This window comes from Dermochelys coriacea, chromosome 7, assembly GCF_009764565.3.
Source record: "Dermochelys coriacea isolate rDerCor1 chromosome 7, rDerCor1.pri.v4, whole genome shotgun sequence".
Classification (NCBI taxonomy): domain Eukaryota; kingdom Metazoa; phylum Chordata; order Testudines; family Dermochelyidae; genus Dermochelys; species Dermochelys coriacea.
Window position 1 is genome coordinate 5,514,173 of NC_050074.1, and position 19,133 is coordinate 5,533,305.

General features: G+C 59.4%; 1 protein-coding gene across 2 annotated transcripts in view; it reads left to right on the forward strand.

Moving 5' to 3' along the window:
- ATXN7 (ataxin 7) overlaps positions 1-19,133 on the forward strand; it is a 154,446-nt gene that overhangs the window by 7,841 nt on the left and 127,472 nt on the right. Inside the window, exon 1 of one of the 2 annotated variants that reach the window (XM_038408878.2) lies at positions 14,135-14,153. The exons of the other annotated variant lie outside the window; for it this stretch is intronic. The gene's annotated coding sequence lies outside the window, so the exon portion shown is untranslated. Of the gene's footprint in view, positions 1-14,134; positions 14,154-19,133 lie in introns of those variants that run through there. 2 annotated transcript variants of the gene reach the window in all.

Sequence of the window (19,133 nt, forward strand, 5' to 3'; positions counted from 1 at the left end):
CAGCCGCGTTCCACGGTGTCGTGTCCGCCCCATCCCAGCCGCGTCCCTCGCCCCGTCCCAGCCGCGTCACTCGGCGTCGCGTCCTCGCCCCGTCCCAGCCGCGTTTCTCGGCGTCGCGTTCTCGCCCCGTCCCAGCCGCGTCCCTTGGCGTCGTGCCCTTGCCCCGTCCCAGCCGTCTCCCTCATCGTCGGCCTTGGCTTCGTCTCGCGGGTGTCGTCCCCTTTGGCCTCGGCGTTGCGTCCTCGCCCCTTCCCAGCCGCGTCCCTCGCCCCTTCCCAGCCGCGTCCTTCGGCGTCGTTTCCTCGCCCCATCCCAACCGTCTCCCTCATAGTCGGCCTTGGCTTCGTCTCGCGGGTGTCGTCCCCTTTGGCCTCGGCGTCGCGTCCTCGCCCCGTCCCAGCCGCGTCCCTCGGCGTCGTGTCCCTCGCCCCGTGCCAGCCGCGTCCCTCGCCCCGTCCCAGCCGCGTCCCTCGCCCCGTCCCTCGGCGTCGCGTCCCTCGCCGCATCCCAACCGTCTCCTTCGTCGCCTGCATCGGTGTCCTGTCCCGGGCGTTGTCCCCCCCCCCTTCGTCGGCCTTGGTGTCGTGTCCCTCGCCCCGTCCCAGCCGTCTCCCTCATCGTCGGCCTTGGCTTCGTCTCGCGGGTGTCGTCCCCTTTGGCCTCGGCGTCGCGTCCTCGCCCCGTCCTAGCCGCGTCCCTCCCCCCGTCCCAGCCGCGTCCCTCGGCGTCATGTCCTCGCCCCGTCCCAGCCGCGTCCCTCGCCCCGTCCCAGCCGCGTCCCTCGGCGTCGTGTCCTCGCCCCGTCCCAGCCGTCTCCCTCATCGTCGGCCTTGGCTTCGTCTCGCGGGTGTCGTCCCCTTTGGCCTCGGCGTCGCGACCTCGCCCCGTCCTAGCCGCGTCCCTCCCCCCGTCCCAGCCGCGTCCCTCGGCGTCATGTCCTCGCCCCGTCCCAGCCGCGTCCCTCGGCGTCGGCCTTGGCTTCGTCTCACGGGTGTCGTCCCCTTTGGCCTCGGCGTCGCGTCCTCGCCCCGTCCCAGCCGCGTCCCTCGCCCCGTCCCAGCCGCGTCCCTCGGCGTCGTCTCCTCGCCCCGTCCCAGCCGTCTCCCTCATCATCGGCCTTGGCTTCGTCTCGCGGGGGTCGTCCCCTTTGGCCTCGGCGTCGCGTCCTCGCCCCGTCCCAGCCGCGTCCCTCGGCGTCGTGTCCTCGCCCCGTCCCAGCCGCCTCCCTCGGCGTCGTGTCCTCGCCCCGTCCCAGCCGCGTCCCTCGGCGTCGTGTCCTCGCCCTGTCCCAGTCGCGTCCCTCGCCCCGTCCCAGCCGTCTCCCTCGGCGTCGTGTCCTCGCCCTGTCCCAGCCGCGTCCCTCGCCCCGTCCCAGCCGCGTCCCTCGGCGTCGTGTCCTCGCCCCGTCCCAGCCGCGTCCCTCGCCCCGTCCCAGCCGCGTCCCTCGGCGTCGCGTCCCTCGCCCCGTCCCAGCCGCGTCCCTCATCGTCGGCCTTGGCTTCGTCTCGCGGGTGTCATCCCCTTTGGCCTCGGCGTCGCGTCCTCGCCCCGTCCCAGCCGCGTCCCTCCCCCCGTCCCAGCCGCGTCCCTCGGCGTCGGCCTTGGCTTCGTCTCGCGGGTGTCGTCCCCTTTGGCCTCGGCGTCGCGTCCTCGCCCCGTCCCAGCCGCGTCCCTCGGCGTCGTGTCCTCGCCCCGTCCCAGCCGCGTCCCTCGGCGTCATGTCCTCGCCCCGTCCCAGCCGCCTCCCTCGGCGTCGTGTCCTCGCCCCGTCCCAGCCGCGTCCCTCGGCGTCGTGTCCTCGCCCTGTCCCAGTCGCGTCCCTCGCCCCGTCCCAGCCGTCTCCCTCGGCGTCGTGTCCTCGCCCCGTCCCAGCCGCGTCCCTCGCCCCGTCCCAGCCGCGTCCCTCGGCGTCGTGTCCTCGCCCCGTCCCAGCCGCGTCCCTCGCCCCGTCCCAGCCGCGTCCCTCGGCGTCGTGTCCTCGCCCCGTCCCAGCCGTCTCCCTCATCGTCGGCCTTGGCTTCGTCTCGTGGGTGTCGTCCCCTTTGGCCTCGGCGTCGCGTCCTCGCCCCGTCCCAGCCGCGTCCCTCGTCCCGTCCCAGCCGCGTCCCTCGGCGTCGTGTCCTCGCCCTGTCCCAGCCGCGTCCCTCGGCGTCGTGTCCCTCGCCCCGTCCCAGCTGCGTCCCTCGCCCCGTCCCAGCCGCGTCCCACGGCGTCGTGTCCCTCGCCCCATCCCAGCCGCGTCCCTCGCCCCGTCCCAGCCGCGTCACTCGGCGTCGCGTCCTCGCCCCGTCCCAGCCGCGTTTCTCGGCGTCGCGTTCTCGCCCCGTCCCAGCCGCGTCCCTTGGCGTCGTGTCCTTGCCCCGTCCCAGCCGTCTCCCTCATCGTCGGCCTTGGCTTCGTCTCGCGGGTGTCGTCCCCTTTGGCCTCGGCGTTGCGTCCTCGCCCCTTCCCAGCCGCGTCCTTCGGCGTCGTTTCCTCGCCCCGTCCCAACCGTCTCCCTCATAGTCGGCCTTGGCTTCGTCTCGCGGGTGTCGTCCCCTTTGGCCTCGGCGTCGCGTCCTCGCCCCGTCCCAGCCGCGTCCCTCGGCGTCGTGTCCCTCGCCCCGTGCCAGCCGCGTCCCTCGCCCCGTCCCAGCCGCGTCCCTCGCCCCGTCCCTCGGCGTCGCGTCCCTCGCCGCATCCCAACCGTCTCCTTCGTCGCCTGCATCGGTGTCCTGTCCCGGGCGTTGTCCCCCCCCCTTCGTCGGCCTTGGTGTCGTGTCCCTCGCCCCGTCCCAGCCGTCTCCCTCATCGTCGGCCTTGGCTTCGTCTCGCGGGTGTCGTCCCCTTTGGCCTCGGCGTCGCGTCCCTCGCCCCGTCCCAGCCGTGTCCCTCGGCGTCGTGTCCCTCGCCCCGTCCCAGCTGCGTCCCTCGGCGTCGTGTCCTCGCCCCGTCCCAGCCGCGTCCCTCGCCCCGTCCCAACCGCGTCCCTCGGCTTCGTGTCCTCGCCCCGTCCCAACCGTCTCCCTCATCTTTGGCCTTGGCTTCGTCTCGCGGGTGTCGTCCCCTTTGGCCTCGGCGTCGCGTCCTCGCCCCGTCCCAGCCGGGTCCCTCGGCGTCGCGTTCCTCGCCCCGTCCCAACCGCGTCGCTCGGCGTCGTGTCCTCGCCCCGTCCCAACCGTCTCCCTCATCGTCGGCCTTGGCTTCGTCTCGCGGGTGTCGTCCCCTTTGGCCTCGGCGTCGCGTCCTTGCCCCGTCCCAGCCGTGTCCGTCGGCGTCGTGTCCTCGCCCCGTCCCAGCCGCGTCCCTCGGCGTCGTGTCCTTGCCCCGTCCCAGCCGTCTCTCTCATCGTCGGCCTTGGCTTCGTCTCGCGGGTGTCGTCCCCTTTGGCCTCGGCGTCGCGTCCTCGCCCCGTCCCAGCCGCGTCCCAGCCGTCTCCCTCCGCGTCGCGTCCCTCGCCCCGTCCGTGCCGCGTCCCTCGCCCCGTCCCAACCTTGTCCCTCGGCGTCGTGTCCTCGCCCCGTCCCAACCATCTCCCTCATCGTCGGCCTTGGCTTCGTCTCGCGGGTGTCGTCCCCTTTGGCCTCGGCGTCGCGTCCTCGCCCCGTCCCAGCCGCGTCCCAGCCGTCTGCCTCGGCGTCGTGTCCCTCGCCCCGTCCCAGCCATCTCCCTCGGCGTCGCGTCCCTCGCCCCGTCCCAGCCGCGTCCCTCGCCCCGTCCCAACCGCGTCCCTCGGCGTCGTGTCCTCGCCCCGTCCCAACCGTCTCCCTCATCTTTGGCCTTGTCTTCGTCTCGCGGGTGTCGTCCCCTTTGGCCTCGGCGTCGCGTCCTCGCCCCGTCCCAGCCGGGTCCCTCGGCGTCGCGTCCCTCGCCCCATCCCAGCCACGTCCCTCGGCGTCATGTCCTCGCCCCGTTCCAGCCGTCTCCCTCATCGTCGGCCTTGGCTTCGTCTCGCGGGTGTCGTCCCCTTTGGCCTCGGCGTCGCGTCCTCGCCCCGTCCCAGCCACATCCCTTGGCGTCGTGTCCTCGCCCTGTCCCAGCCGCGTCCCTCGGCGTCGTGTCCTCGCCCCGTCCCAGCCGTCTCCCTCATCGTCGCCCTTGGCTTCGTCTCGCGGGTGTCATCCCCTTTGGCCTCGGCGTCGCGTCCTCGCCCCGTCCCAGCCGCGTCCCAGCCGTCTCCCTCGGCGTCGCGTCCCTCGCCCCGTCCCAGCCGCGTCCCTCGCCCCGTCCCAACCGCGTCCCTCGGCGTCGTGTCCTCGCCCCGTCCCAACCATCTCCCTCATCGTCGGCATTGGCTTCGTCTCGCGGGTGTCGTCCCCTTTGGCCTCGGCGTCGCGTCCTCGCCCCGTCCCAGCCGCGTCCCAGCCGTCTCCCTCGGCGTCGCGTCCCTCGCCCCGTCCCAGCCGTCTCCCTCGGCGTCGCGTCCCTCGCCCCGTCCCAGCCGCGTCCCTCGCCCCGTCCCAACCGCGTCCCTCGGCGTCGTGTCCTCGCCCCGTCCCAACCGTCTCCCTCATCGTCGGCCTTGGCTTCGTTTCGCGGGTGTCGTCCCCTTTGGCCTCGAGTCGCGTCCTCGCCCCGTCCCAGCCGCGTCCCTCGGCGTCGTGTCCTCGCCCCGTCCCAGCCGTCTCCCTCATCGTCGGCCTTGGCTTCGTCTCGTGGGTGTCGTCCCCTTTGGTCTCGGCGTCGCGTCCTCGCCCCGTCCCAGCCGCGTCCCAGCCGTCTCCCTCGGCGTCGCGTCCCTCTCCCCGTCCCAGCCGTCTCCCTCGGCGTCGCGTCCCTCGCCCCGTCCCAGCCGCATCCCTCGCCCCGTCCCAACCGCGTCCCTCGGCGTCGTGTCCTCGCCCCGTCCCAACCGTCTCCCTCATCGTCGGCCTTGGCTTCGTCTCGCGGGTGTCGTCCCCTTTGGTCTCGGGGTCGCGTCCTCGCCCCGTCCCAGCTGCGTCCCTCGGCGTCGTGCCCTCGCCCCGTCCCAGCCGTCTCCCTCATCGTCGGCTTTGGCTTCGTCTCGCGGGTGACGTCCCCTTTGGCCTCGGCGTCGCGTCCTCGCCCCGTCCCAGCCGCGTCCCTCGCCCCGTCCCAGCCGCGTCCCTCGGCGTCGTGTCCTCGCCGCGTCCCTCGCCCCGTCCCAGCCGCGTCCCTCGGCGTCGTGTCCTCGCCCCGTCCCAGCCGTCTCCCTCATCGTCGGCCTTGGCTTCGTCTCGCGGGTGTCGTCCCCTTTAGCCTCGGCGTCCTATCCTCAAAACGTCCCAGCCGCGTCCCTCGCCCCGTCCCAGCCGCGTCCCTCGACGTCGTGTCCTCGCCCCGTCCCAGCAGTCTCTCTCATCGTCGGCCTTGGCTTCGTCTCGCGGGTGTCGTCCCCTTTGGCCTCGGCGTCGCGTCTTCGCCCCGTCCCAGCCGCGTCCCTCGGCGTCGCGTCCTAGCTCCGTCCCAGCCGCGTCCCTCGCCCCGTCCCAGCCGCGTCCCTCGGCGTCGTGTCCTCGCGCCGTCCCAGCCGTCTCCCTCATCGTCGGCCTTGGCTTCGTCTCACGGGTGTCGTCCCCTTTGGCCTCGGCGTCGCGTCCTCGCCCCGTCCCAGCCGCGTCCCTCCCCCCGTCCCAGCTGCGTCTCTCTGAGTCGTTTCCTCGCCCCATCCCAGCCGCGTCCCTCGCCCCGTCCCAGCAGCGTCCCTCGGCGTCGCGTCCCTCGCCGCATCCCAACCGTCTCCTTCGTCGCCGGCGTCGGTCGTCGGTGTCCCGGGCGTTGTCCCCCTCCCGGCGTCGGCCTTGGTGTCTTGTCCCTCGCTCCGTCCCAACTCTCTCCCTCATCGACGGCCTTGGCTTCGTCTCGCGGGTGTCGTCCCCTTTGGCCTCGGCGTCGCATCCTCGCCCCGTCCCAGCCGCGTCCCTCTCCCCGTCCTAGCCGCGTCCTTCGGCGTCGTGTCCTCGCCCCGTCCCAGCCGCGTCCCTCGGCGTCGTGTCCTCGCCCCGTCCCAGCCGTCTCCTTCATTGTCGGCCTTGGCTTCGTCTCGCGGGTGTCGTCCCCTTTGGCCTCGGCGTCGCGTCCTCGCCCCGTCCCAGCCGCGTCCCTCGCCCCGACCCAGCCGTGTCCCTCGGCGTCGTGTCCTCTCCCCGTCCCAGCCGTCTCCCTCATCGTCGGCCTTGGCTTCGTCTCGCGGGTGTCGTCCCCTTCGGCCTCGGCGTCGCGTCCTCGCCCCGTTCCAGCCGCGTCCCTCGCCCCGTCCCATCCGCGTCCCTCGGCGTCGTGTCCCTCGCCCCGTCCCAGCCGTCTCCCTCGGCGTCGCGTCCCAGCCGCGTCCCTCGGCGTCGTGTCTCTCGTCCCGTCCCAGCCGCGTCCCTCGGCGTCGTGTCCTCGCCCCGTCCCAGCCGCGTCCCTCGCCCCGTCCCAGTAGCGTTCCTCGGCGTCGTGTCCTCGCCCCGTCCCAGCCACGTCCCTCGCCCCGTCCCAGCCGCGTCCCTCAGCGTCGCATCCGTCGCCGCGTCCCAGCCACGTCCCTCGGCGTCGCGTCCTCGCCCCGTCCCAGCCGCGTCCCTCGCCCCGTCCCAGCTGCGTCCCTCGCCCCGTCCCAGCCGCGTCCCTCGGCGTAGCGTCCATCGCCCTGTCCCAGCCGCCTCCCTCGGCGTCGCGTCCTTCGCCCCGTCCCAGCCACGTCCCTCGGCGTCGTGTCCCTCGCCCCGTCCCAGCCGCGTCCCTCGCCCCGTCCCAGCCGCGTCCCAGCCGTCTCCCTCGGCGTCGTGTCCCTCGCCCCATCCCAGCCGCGTCCCTCGCCCCGTCCCAGCCGCCTCCCTCGGCGTCGTGTCCTCGCCCCGTCCCAGCCGCGTCCCTCGGCGTCGTGTCCCTCGCCCCGTCCCAGCCGTCCCTCGCCCCGTCCCAGCCGCGCCCTCGGCGTCGTGTCCTCGTCCCGTCCCAGCCGTCTCCCTCCTCGTCGCGTCCCTCGCCCCGTCCCAGCCGTGTCCCTCTGCGTCGCGTCCCTCGCCCCGTCCCAGCCACGTCCCTCGGCGTCGCGTCCTTGTCCCGTCCCAGCCGTCTCCTTCGGCGTCGCGTCCCTCGCCCCGTCCCAGCCGCGTCCCTCGCCCCGTCCCAGCCGCGTCCCTCGGCGTCGCGTCCCTCGCCCCGTCCCAGCCGCGTCCCTCGGCGTCGCGTCCTCGTCCCGTCCCAGCCACGTCCCACGGCGTCGCGTCCCTCGTCCCGTTCCAGCCGCGTCCCTCGGCGTCGCGTCCCTCGCCCCGTCCCAACCGCGTCCCTCGGCGTCGTGTCCTCGCCCCGTCCCAGCCGCGTCCCTCGGCGTCGTGTCCTCGCCCCATCCCAGCCGCGTCCCTCGGCCCATCGCAGCCGTGTCCCTCTGCGTCGCATCCTCGCCCCATCCCAGCCGCGTCCCTCGCACCGTCCCAGCCGCGTCCCTCGGCGTCGCGTCCTCGCTTCGTCCCAGCCGTCTCCCTCGCCCCGTCCCAGCCTTGTCCCTTGCCCCGTCTCAGCCGCGTCCCTCGGCGTCGCGTGCTCGCCCCATCCCAGCCGCGTCCCTCGGCGTCGCGAGCTCGCCCCGTCCCAGCCGCGTCTCTCGGCGTCGCGTCCTCGTCCCGTCCCAGCCGCGTCCCTCGGCGTCGCGTCCTCGCCCCGTCCCAGCCGCGTCCCTCGGCGTCGCGTCCTCACCCCGTCCCAGCCGTCTCCCTCGCCCCGTCCCAGCCGTGTCCCTCGCCCCGTCCCAGCCGCGTCCCTCGGCGTCGTGTCCTCACCCCGTCCCAGCCGCGTACCTCGGCGTCGCGTCCCTCGCCCCGTCCCAGCCGCGTCCCTCGGCGTCGCGTCCTCGCCCCGTCCCAGCCGTGTCCCTCGCCCCGTCCCAGCCGTCTTCCTCGGCATCGTGTCCTCGCCCCGTCCTAGCCGCGTCCCTCGGCGTCGTGTCCTCGCCCCGTCCCAACCGCGTCCCTCGGCGTCGCGTCTTCGCCCCGTCCAAGCCGCGTCCCTCGGCGTCGCGTCTTCGCCCCGTCCCAGCTGTGTCCCTCGCCCCATCCCAGCCGCGTCCCTCGGCGTCGTGTCCTCGCCCCATCCCAGCAGCGTCCCTCGGCGTCGTGTCCTCGCCCCATCCCAGCAGCGTCCCTCGGCGTCGTGTCCTCGTCCCGTCCCAGCAGCGTCCCTCGGCGTCGCGTCCTCGCCCCATCCCAGCCCTGTCCCTCGCCCCGTCCCAGCCGCGTCCTTCGGCGTCGCGTCCTCGCCCCGTCCCAGCCGTCTCCCTCGGCGTCGCGTCCCTCGCCCCGTCCCAGCCGTCTCCCTCGGCGTCGCGTCCCTCGCCCCGTCCCAGCCGTCTCTCTCGGCGTCGCGTCCCTCGCCCCTTCCCAGCCCGTCCCTCGGCTTCGTGTCCCTCGCCCCGTCCCAGCCGTGTCCCTCGCCCCGTCCCAGCCTGTCCCTCGGCGTCGCGTCCTCACCCCGTCCCAGCCGTGTCCCTCGCCCCGTCCCAGCCCTGTCCCTCGGCGTCGCGTCCCAGCGGCGTCCCTCGGCGTCGCGTCCTCGCCCCGTCGCAGCCGTGTCCCTCGCCCCGTCCCAGCCGTCTCCCTCGGCGTCGTGTCCTCGCCCCGTCCCAGCCGCGTCCCTCGCCGTCGTGTCCTCGCCCCGTCCCAGCCGTATCCCTCGCCCCGTCCAAGCCGTGTCCCTCGCCCCGTCGCAGCCGTCTCTCTCGACGTCGCATCCTCGCCCTGTCCCAGCCACGTCCCTCGCCCTGTCCCAGCCCCGTCCCTCGCCCCGTCCCAGCCGCGTCCCTCGGCGTCGCGTCCTCGCCCCGTCCCAGCCGCCTCCCTCGGCGTCGCGTCCTCGCCCCGTCCCAGCCGCCTCCCTCGGCTTCGCGTCCCTCGCCCCGTCCCAGCCGCGTCCCTCGGCGTCGTGTCCTCGCCCCGTCCCAGCCGCGTCCCTCGGCGTCGTTTCCTCGCCCCGTCCCAGCCGCGTCCCTCGCCCCATCCCAGCCGTGTCCCTCTGCGTCGCATCCTCGCCCCGTCCCAGCCGCGTCACTCGCCCCGTCCCAGCCGCGTCCCTCGGCGTCGTGTCCTCGCCCCGTCCCAGCCGCCTCCCTCGGCGTCGTGTCCTCGCCCCGTCCCAGCCGCCTCCCTCGGCGTCGTGTCCTCGCCCCGTCCCAGCCGCGTCCCTCGGCGTCGTGTCCTCGCCCCGTCCCAGCCGTCTCTCTCGGCGTCGCGTCCTCGCCCCGTCCCAGCCGCGTCCCTCGGCGTCGCGTCCTCGCCCCGTCCCAGCCGCGTCCCTCGGCGTCGCGTGCTCGCCCCGTCCCAGCCGCGTCCCTCGGCGTCGCTTCCTCGTCCCGTCCCAGCCGGGTCCCTCGGTGTCGCGTCCCTCACCCCGTCCCAGCCGTCTCCATCGGCATCGCGTCCCTCGCCCCGTCCCAGCCGTCTCTCTCGGCGTCGCATCCTCGCCCCGTCCCAGCCGCGTCCCTCGGCGTCGCGTCCCTCGCCCCATCTCAACCGCGTCCCTCGGCGTCGCGTCCTCGTCCCTTCCTAGCCGTGTCCCTCGCCCCGTCCCAGCCGTCTCCCTCGTAGTCGCGTCCCTCGCCCTGTCCCAGCCGTTTCCCTCGGCGTCTTGTCCTTGCCCCATCCCAGCCGCGTCCCTCGGCGTCGTGTGCTCGCCCCGTCCCAGCCGCGTCCCTCGGCGTCGTGTCCTCGCCCCGTCCCAGCCGTGTCCCTCGGCGTCGCGTCCCTCGCCCCGTCCCAGCCGCGTCCCTCGGCGTCGTGTCCTCGCCCCGTACCATCCGTGTCCCTCGCCCCGTCCCAGCCGTGTCCTTCGCCCCGTCCCAGCCGTCTCCCTTGGTGTCGCGTCCCTCGCCCCGTCCCAGCCATCTCTCTCGGCGTCGTGTCCTCGCCCCGTCCCAGCCACGTCCCTCGGCGTCGCGTCCCTCGCCCCGTCCCAGCCGCGTCTCTCGGCGTCGCGTCCTCGCCCCGTCCCAGCCGTGTCCCTCGCCCAGTCCCAGCCGTGTCCCTCGCCCCGTCCCAGCCCTGTCCCTCGGCGTCGCGTCCCAGCCGCGTCCCTCGGCGTCGCGTCCCTCGCCCCGTCCCAGCCGTGTCCCTCGCCCCGTCCCAGCCGTGTCCCTCGGCATCGCGTCCCAGTCGCGTCCTCGCCCCGTCCCAGCCGTGTCCCTCGCCCCGTCCCAGCCGTGTCCCTCGGTGTTGCGTCCCAGCCGTGTCCCTCGGCGTCGCGTCCCTCGCCCCGTCCAAGCTGTCTCCCTCGGCGTCGCGTCCCAGCCGGGTCCCTCGGTGTCGCGTTCCTCACCCCGTCCCAGCCGTGTCCCTCGGCGTCGCGTCTCTCGCCCCGTCCCAGCCGTGTCCCTCGCCCCCGCGTCCCAGCCGTGTCCCTCGCCCCCGCGTCCCAGCCGTGTCCCTCGCCCCCGCGTCCCAGCCGTGTCCCTCGGCGTCGCGTCCCTCGCCCCGTCCCAGCCGTGTCCCTCGGCGTTGCATCCCAGCCGCATCCCTTGGCGTCGCATCCCTCGCCCCTTCCCAACCGTCTCCTTCGTCGCCGGCGTCGGTGTCGTGTCCCGGGCGTTGTCCCCCCCCCCGGCGTTGGCCTTGGTGTCGTGTCCTCGCCCCGTCCCAACTGTCTCCCTCATCATCGGCCTTGGCTTCGTCTCGCGGGTGACGTCCCCTTTGGCCTCGGTGTCGCGTCCCTCGCCCCGTCCCAGCCGTCTCCCTCGGCGTCGCGTCCCTCGCCCCGTCCCAGCCGTCTCCCTCGGCGTTGCGTCCCTCGCCCCGTCCCAGCCGCGTCCCTCGCCCCATCCCAGCTGTCTCCCTCGGCGTCGCGTCCCTCGCCCCGTCCCAGCTGCTTCCCAGCTGTCTCCCTCGGCGTCGCGTCCCTCGCCCCGTCCCAGCCGTCTCCCTCGGCGTCGCGTCCCTCGCCCCGTCCCAGCCGTGTCCCTCGGCATCGCGTCCCAGCCGGGTCCCTCGGCGTCGCGTCCCTCGCCCCCTCCCAGCCGTGTCCCTCTGCGTCGCGTCCCTCGCCCCGTCCCAGCCGTCTCCCTCATCACCGGCATCGGCGTTATGTCCCGGGTGTCATCCCCGGCGTCGTGCTCCTTGCCCCGTTCCAACCATCTTCCTCATCGCCGGCGTCGTGTCCCGGGTGTCATCCCCCCTGGCGTCATCGCCAACGTTGGCGTGGTATTCCTGGTGCCATCCTCCTCGTTGGCATCGTGGTCCTACTGCCATCTCTGCTGACTCCCTCGCTGGCGACGTCTTCCTTAGGCCATCCCCCTCGTGGGTTGCTGGCTTTGTATTCCTGGCGCCGTTCCCCCCGCCCCCCCCCGTTACCGTCACAGGCATTGTGTTTCCAGTGCCATCTCCGCGGTCTCCTTCGTTACTGTCGTTGGCGTCCTGTCCCTCTCGTCATGGTCATCAGCATCATGTTCTGGGTGCCGTCCTCGCCGTCACCTGTGGCATTGGCGTCAATTCCTGCGCACCGTCCCCCTGACCACTCTTGTTGGCATCGTGTCCCTGGTACCACCATGATTTTCCTCCTCATGGTTGCTTTTGCCATCGGTTTCCCATGTTGTTCTTGCTGCCATTTCCCTCATCGCAGATGCTTTTGCCATCATTCCCCTGGATGCGATCGTTCCGTTATTCCCCATGTCACCTTCCCCATCAGTGCCGCTCTTTCCATGGGTGTTGGCATGACCATCGTTTCTCTAGAACTGTTCTGGCTCTCACTCCATTTCCCTTCTCCTGACTGCCATGGCCCTTGTTTCCCTCATTTGCCTTTGCTGCTGTCTTACTCATCGCTGCCGGTATCCCTTCCCACTGTCGCCCTTGTATTTGTCACCCCTGCAACTTCTATTTCCTGGTTGGGTGTGAATGACCCTCTCCTAGCTCATTGAGATCACATGACCAGTACCCACATTGAACCCTGTTCTCATTTCTGAGCAGGTAGTGCCCCATAGGGTCAGTGTTTATTTTATAATGCAATATGGTATCAACAATAATAACTGTCTTCCCCCTGCCTGTGCCAAGAAGGACCAGACATCTAAATCCAGCAGTATGCCTCCAGGGTCCTAGCTGTCCCTACTGAAGCCAGGGTTTCTGAGATAGCTGCTCACCCACTGACTGGTGCTGTCTCCAGCACTTTGCGTACCCTTTTACTGACCAGCTAAGTATCAGTTTGCAGTGGGAACAAAAGTAATGCCCACACTAAAGATGTTCACACCAAGGCACAAGCTATCTCTTGTTTTAGCTTGGCTGGCAAGGCCTCATGGCTCTGTAGAGCAGCTCCCTTCAGACCCAAGCTAGGTTCCAGCAAAAACCTAGGGGGGAGATCAAGGAGATGGAGAGGTTAGGGTTTTGTTAATGCCATATGGTGAGCTTTAGCATGTGGAACCACAGGCTCTGACACTGCAGCAACAGCATAGTGAGCTGTAGCAGGTGGCACTGTTAATGTGGTATATTTTAACAAACACACGTTTCAAGAGTTTTAGTAGGCTTTGTTTGGATGGTCTAATGCACACAGATTTTTTTTTTTTACCGTAGTTTTCTCTTTTCATTTTGATCATGACGTGTTAAATAACTTATATGCTTGTTGTTTTTTTATGCTCAAAACATTTTTTTCTCACCAGGGTCAGCCTTTTGTTTTGACGTTGTTGAAAGATGTTTTGAAAATGGATATCAGAAACAGTGAAGTGTGTGTGTACTATAATGTTTTGTAGTTTCCTGGTTTAAAGGTGAACTTGCTAAGGGATTCATTTTGCTCCTGAGACTGTTCTTTAATAGGTACATAGGAATTGCCATACTGGCAAATGAAGGCAGTGCGTATTCAGTTCAGTATCTTGGTTTTATAGTGTCTAGCACCAGATTCTTCAATGTAAGGTACAAGAATCCCCATAATTGACAATTGGTTCCTTCCTAATTCTAGGTAATTAGTGGTTAGTTTACATCTTGAAGCATGAGCTTAGGTTGTGAGATATTACAGTGATGAGTGACAGCAGAGGAAATCTGCATAGATAAGTCATTTGTCTCTTACATTTTCTATTTTATGTAATTGTGGATGGTCTTATTATTCATACAAGTGTCTAATTCTTTTTTTTTTAATTGGGCTAGTTCTGGGCCTCAATAATACTTCATGGCAATGAGTTCACTGGTTAATTTTGTGTGGTTAAAAAAAGCATTTCCTTTTATCAGTTTTGCATTTGTTGCCAATTAATTTCATTGGCTGCCTCTAGTTAAACTGTGTGCTTTTTTTTAAGGCACCTATCACGCTGATCTTGTTCTAGTATTATGAGAAAAGATAGATAAGAGTGCCTGATTAAACTTCTCTAAACTGTTCATTTTATATACCTCTGTCTATCCCCCCCCCCCTTCTTCATTTCCTCTGTAATCTACATTATCTTGAACATTTTAAACTCTTCTCAGTCCTCCCATTACTGTAATTCCTGTATCCCTTCTCTGGACTCTATTTCTGCTATGTCCTTTTCAGAATGAGGTGACCAGAATTGAATATTGTATTTAAGATGAGGAACTACAATCAATTTATATAATGGGATTGTATTATATTTGTATTACTCTTTATCACTTTCTTTGTCCAGTGTAACCACTTTTTGTTTTTTGATCACCTCTGTCCATTTAACAGATGTTTTCACTGAACTCTTCACAATGATATCTAGATACTTTTCTTTATTGGTTAAAGTTAATTTAGAATCCAGCAATTTGTATGAATAGTTCACATTGTATAATGTCTGTGTGACTCTGTGTGTCATATGTGTCACTGATTATAGAACATTTCAGGGTTCTAGAATGTCCCTCTGTTTTCTGTCTTTGTCTCACGCTTGAATTAACAGCACTTTGATTTAAAGGAAAATGTCAGTAGTTCGACCTCTAGCTCTGCGCTTAAATGAGGCTAAGGTTTAGATCTGTTGCTGTTTATTGAATCCCCATCATAAATTATATCCATACATCTACACTATCAATGGCTTTTGTTTAATAAAAATATAGGATTTTAAATGCTATTTAAATCGGTTTAACTACTTTATAGATTTTTAAGGCTAGACGAGAACATTATGATGATCTAATCTGATCTCCCGCATAACACAGGCCAAGTGACTCCTGTCTCGGGTTCCTATCTTCTGGTTGAACTAGAGTATGTCTTTTAGAAAGATATCCAGTTTCTGGATTTAAAGACTTCAAGTGATGGAGATCCATCCACTACATCCCTTGGTAAGTTGTACTAATGGTTAATTACCCTCACTGTTAATAATAAAAATTAAAAAAAATTCACTTTATTTCCAGTCTGAATTTGTCTAGTTTCAGCTTTCATCCATTGGATCTTGTCTGATAGATTAAAGAACTTCCTGCTAAATGAAATCTCCTCCCCAGGTACTAATAAACTGTGGTACTAATAAACTGTGACCAAGACACTTCTAAACTTTTTGTTTGATAACCTAAAGATTGAGTTTCTTAGGTCTCTGAAAGGCGGGATTTCAAAGTTCATGTAATTCTTGTAGCTCTTTTCTGAAACATTTTCAATTTTCCAGCATCTTTTTTTGAAATGAAGAACTGGATAGAGTAATAGTGGTCTCACAAATGCTATTTACAGAGACAATAGCATATATCTATTCCTACTTGATATTTCCCATTTTATACGTCCAAAGATTGCATTCCCCTTTTAGCCACAGCCTTGCCCAGGGGACTCCTGTTCATTTGGTTATCCAGCATGATCCCTTTTTAGAATCACTGCTTTCCGGAATAGAGTCCTTCATCCTGAAAGTGTGACCTACGTTCTTTGTTTCTGTGTTTTATGATTTACTTTTGGCTGTATTAAAATATATGTTGTTTGAATGAGCCAAGTTTACCATGTGGTCCAGATCACTCTCTAGAATTGACTTGTCCTTATCATTATTTATCACTCCACTATTCTTGTGTCCTCAGGAAACTCAACCAGTACTGATTCTATATTTTTCTTCCAGCTTATTGATAAAGATACCAAACAGCAGTAGGGCAAGAACAGATTGTTGCAGGACACAAGTCGAATCACACTACTTCAGTTATGATTCCTCATTAATAATTACTTAGAGAAATCTAATTCCTTGGTTGCAAGTAGGGCTGATTTAAAAAAAAACAAACAATCGTGTGATTAATCGTGCTGTTAAACAATAATAGAATACCATTAATTTAAATATTGTCTACATTTTCAAATATATTGATTTCAATTACCACACAGAATACAAAGTGTACAGTGCTCACTTTATATTATTATTTTTATTACAAATATTTGCACTGTAAAAATGATAAACAAAATAGTATTTTTCAATTCATCTCATTCAAGTACTATAGTGCAATCTCTTTTATCATGAAAGTTGAACTTACAAATGTAGAATTATGTACAAAAAACCTGCACTCCAAAACAAAACAGTGTAAAACTTTAGAGCCTACAAGTCCACTCAGTCCTACTTCTTGTTCAACCAACCACTAAGACAAACAAGTTTCAGAGTAGCAGCCGTGTTAGTCTGTATTCGCAAAAAGAAAAGGAGTACTTGTGGCACCTTAGAGACTAACAAATTTATTAGAGCATAAGCTTTCGTGAGCTACAGCTCACTTCATCGGATGCATCCGATGAAGTGAGCTGTAGCTCACGAAAGCTTATGCTCTAATAAATTTGTTAGTCTCTAAGGTGCCACAAGTACTCCTTTTCTTAAGACAAACAAGTTTGTTTACATTTGCAGGAGATAATGCTGCCTGCTTCTTGTTTACAATGTCACCTGAAAGTGAGCATGGGTGTTCTCATGGCACTGTCATAGCTGGCGGCGCAAGATATTTACGTGCCAGATGTGCTAAGGTTCATATATCCCTTCATGCTTCAGCCTCCATTCCAGAGGACATGTGTTCATGCTGATGTCGGGTTCTGCTCGATAACTATTCAGAATAGTGCAGACCAATGCATGTTCATTTTCATCATCTGAGTCAGATGCCACCAGCAGATGATTGATTTTCTTTTTTGGTGGTTCGGGTTCTGTAGTTTCCGCATCGGAGTGTTGCTCTTTTTAAGACATCTGAAATCATTCTCCACACCTCGTCCCTCTCAGATTTTGGAAGGCACTTCAGATTCTTAAACCTTGGGTCGAGTGCTGTATCTATCTTTAGAAATTTCACATTGGTACCTTCTTTGCGTTTGTCAAAGCTATGGTGAAAGTGCTCTTAAAACAAACGATGTTCTGGGTCATTATCTGAGATGTCTATAACATGGAAATATATGGTAGAATGCGGGTAAACAGAAGGAGGCATACAGTTCTCTCCCAAGGAGTTCAGTCACAAATTTCATTAACGCATTATTTTTTTAATGAGTGTCATCAGCATGGAAGTATGTTCTCTGGGATGGTAGCCGAAGCATGAAGGAGCGTACGAATGTTTAGCATATCTGGCACATAAATATCTTGCAATGCTGGCTACAAAAGTGCCATGCAAATGCCTGTTCTCACTGTCAGGTGACGTTGTAAATAAGAAGCAGGCAACGTTATCTCCTGTAAATGTAAACAAACTTGTTTGTCTTAATGATTGGTTGAACAAGAAGTAGGACTGAGTGGACTTGTAGGCTCTAAAGTTTTACATTGTTTTGTTTTTGAGAACAGTTATGTAACACAAAAAAATCTACATTTGTAAGTTGCACTTTCACGATAAAGAGATTGTACTACAGTACTTGAATGAGATGAATTGAAAAATACTATTTTGTTTATTGTTTTTACAGTGCATATATTTGTAATAAAAATAATATAAAGTGAGTACTGTACACTTTGTGTTCTGTGTTGTAATTGAAGTCAATATATCTGAAAATGTAGAAAAACATCCAAAAATATTTAATAAATGTCAATTAGTAGTCTGTTGTTTAACAGTGTGATTTAAAACCATGATTAATCAGCTTACTTTTTTAAATAGTGATTAATTTTTTTGAGTTAATTGCTTGAGTTAACTAGGATTAGTCGACAGCCCTCGTTGCAAGTTATGTTGTCCTACATATTTAACAATCAGATGCCGTTTAAAAATTCTCCTTAATCACTGATGTAATAGAAAGTATTTTGTTATCATTGTAAGTTATGAAAACCTCATCCAGCTTCTTTTGAAATACAGAACAAAAATATTTTGAACTCTTCTGCTTTTTGTGCATTATTATTGACTATTTTTAGCAAGAATTGATGTACATAACACATAATTTTATATGATCATGGAATGAGAAAAAGAAAAGCAGGTCCCGCAGGTGTGATCATTGTAAATGCTTCAAGGGAAAAACACTTCAAGAATACCAAAGATAAAGCTAACAAATTTATTAAAACACTTAAGAAATACTTAAGAAATCCTGCAAAACAGGTAAAGCAACTCTAACAGCACTATTACATCCATAAAGGACACACTCACAAAAGAAACCCCTACAAAATTAGACACTATACTAGTACTTGATTCTTTCCTGCACTTTTCAATAGTATATTAGTATTATAGCTGAACATGGATACCAATGGAACAAAAAGCTCTGTTTGTTAAAATTTTCATGTGTTAAAGACCACAGTTTATAGTAGTGGACAGCCATCTGCTGAGCATTTTTAGTGAGTAGAATAAGATCTTTTATACCACAATATTCCTTAATTTAAGTACCAGTTTCCCCGGCTTTACATACGTAGCAGTCCACCATTTATTAGAAATGGATGGATGCAGTATGGATGTAGATAAGTTTGCTTGCAGGGACTCCAGCATTTGTGCAGGACTCATGCTGGGATATTTTTACAGAATAGGGGCACAAAAGTGAGGGAGAGGTTACAAAGCTTGGCACTACTATAGGACTACTAATAAAAAATAATAATCCAATGTGTTATTAACCATGTGATAGTCAGGTTTTTGGTCTACTGATTTAAAAAAATTGTACTTTAGAAATGCCCATTATCAGATAATAAATGCAAATCTTACAGAGTTCTGGGCTACAGAGTTGTACATAGTTAATTGGTCTTCATCTTCATTTCTGGCAGAAGCAAATATATCATTACATTTGAAATTTTTGGTAGTAGCATTTTGGCTTAATTAAAATCCTGGAAGCTGTACTTTGTATCCTAAAATATTACCTGCAGATTTGCTAGATCTGTGATATTGCCCCTGGTCCTTCTCTAATGATGGGCTCATTCAGCTCTTGCATGCCCTTCATAACAACCATATGAACTGAAAGATCCTTCTTTGTTGTAACAGGATAAACTGCCCGTGACCACAGTGTAACTCCTGTCTTTACCCTTGGTTCTTCTTGAACTCCCTATTTTGCCTCTGTGGAGCTCAAGAACAAACAGCCCTCTTTTGCTTGGACTGCTCCCTTTTTCATTATAATGGTAGGTTGATGCGCTTGATGTCTCTGGCTGATGGTGCCATGATAGAGTGGCTACATTACTTCATTGTTTATGCCGTCAGAAGCCATATGTCACAAGAATTCAGGGGGGACATGGACTTATTTTGCTCATTTATGAGAAGAATAGCATTTTATAGTATTTTATTTATAAGTAACTTTTTTCCTACATTTAGGATCTTGTTCCTTATCTTATTCACTGATGGCATTTTTGGTAATTTCTTCTCCCAGATATGATATGTGGGATCCTCTTTTTTTTAATATTTACTTTACAGAGTTTTGAGATTAATTCCTGTATACATTTAAGATGGTCAGTCCATTTATTTATACTTGTCAAACCAAAGTTGAACCTCTAAGACAGTGGGAGTTTGGGTACTCAGAAATTGCACGATTGGGCATGTAATGTGATGAGTTGCCCCTTTTATCCTGGCTGTTGAAAACATTCAGTTCACAAATGTCAAAGAAGGGACTAACTGAGATTAGGGTATGGATAAGGACTAGATGATGGAGATCAACCTGGATAAAACGGAGACAATGCTTAAAAAGTGGGAGAACCAACAGGTAGAAATGGCACACTTGCAGTATCTTACCTCTGATTGTGCTTGCAAGACCATTCAGACCTTTGAGACTATGGTCACCATTGTCCTCTCAAAGTGAGATTACTGCATTGCAGACTACATGGGGCTAGGCCTTCAAACTATCTGGATATTACTGCCAGTATAGAATGTAACTGCCTGACCATTATTAAGTGAGATTTTCCTTAATAGCACATTGCATATGTGTTTCATGATCTGCACTGTCTGTCAGTTCATTTGTGGATGAAGTTT